The sequence below is a fragment of the Aplysia californica genome, unplaced genomic scaffold (genome assembly GCF_000002075.1).
Source record: "Aplysia californica isolate F4 #8 unplaced genomic scaffold, AplCal3.0 scaffold01080, whole genome shotgun sequence".
In the NCBI taxonomy this organism is placed as follows: Eukaryota; Metazoa; Mollusca; class Gastropoda; order Aplysiida; family Aplysiidae; genus Aplysia; species Aplysia californica.
This window is the reverse complement of record NW_004798350.1, coordinates 188515-189298: the sequence shown is the minus strand read 5'-3', so window position 1 is coordinate 189298 and position 784 is coordinate 188515.

Genomic DNA, 784 nt, shown 5'->3' with positions numbered 1-784 from the left:
CAGGGTCAGGCGACTGGCATTATGACAGATTACAAATCAGGGAAAGCCAAAAATAACAGATAATTGTGCATATATCCTGTATGGGACAAGATGTTAACATTGATTCCATATGTGAGGCAGAGTGGTGAAATCATGTGCTCGTCAAAATAATCAAAGTGAATACACTGGTATTTTCCCGCAGATTTGAGAATTTTAATCGATTGTTTTTTTGTTCTTTTTTGGGGGGGGAGGGGGGGGTCTAAACTTTTCATACCCATTAACGAATACATTTCCGTGTAGATGTAGATTTTCCTGGAAAAGGTTGATTAAATCCATAACAGATGTACATTTTCAATTTCCTCGTACTCTCAAGCTAAGGAAATAACTAAACTTTAGCGACCATTTTTTCGCAACTTTCCCCCCAGAAACCAGGCGACCCCACCTCCTTCAATCGCCAATATCTCGACTTGTGTCCAGGATGATAGAAATAATTCCCTGTGCCAAAAACTTGACCAGCGTCTGAATCCACCACGACGTGACACATATAGTCTGACCAGCGTGTATGACGACAGCCCAACAAAATCTGCTATCACTGTACTAATAAATAGACTAACAGGTACTTTTACAAAGTGCGTCATTGAGTTTAATGACAAATGGAAAGCCAAACATAGATCTAGTTATTGAAAAGTCAGAAACGGTCCAGAGTTTCAAATTGCAAAAGTGCAACGCACTGATAGCCACAAAACAGCAAATACTACTACTACTACTACTACTACTACTACTACTACTACTACTACTACTACTA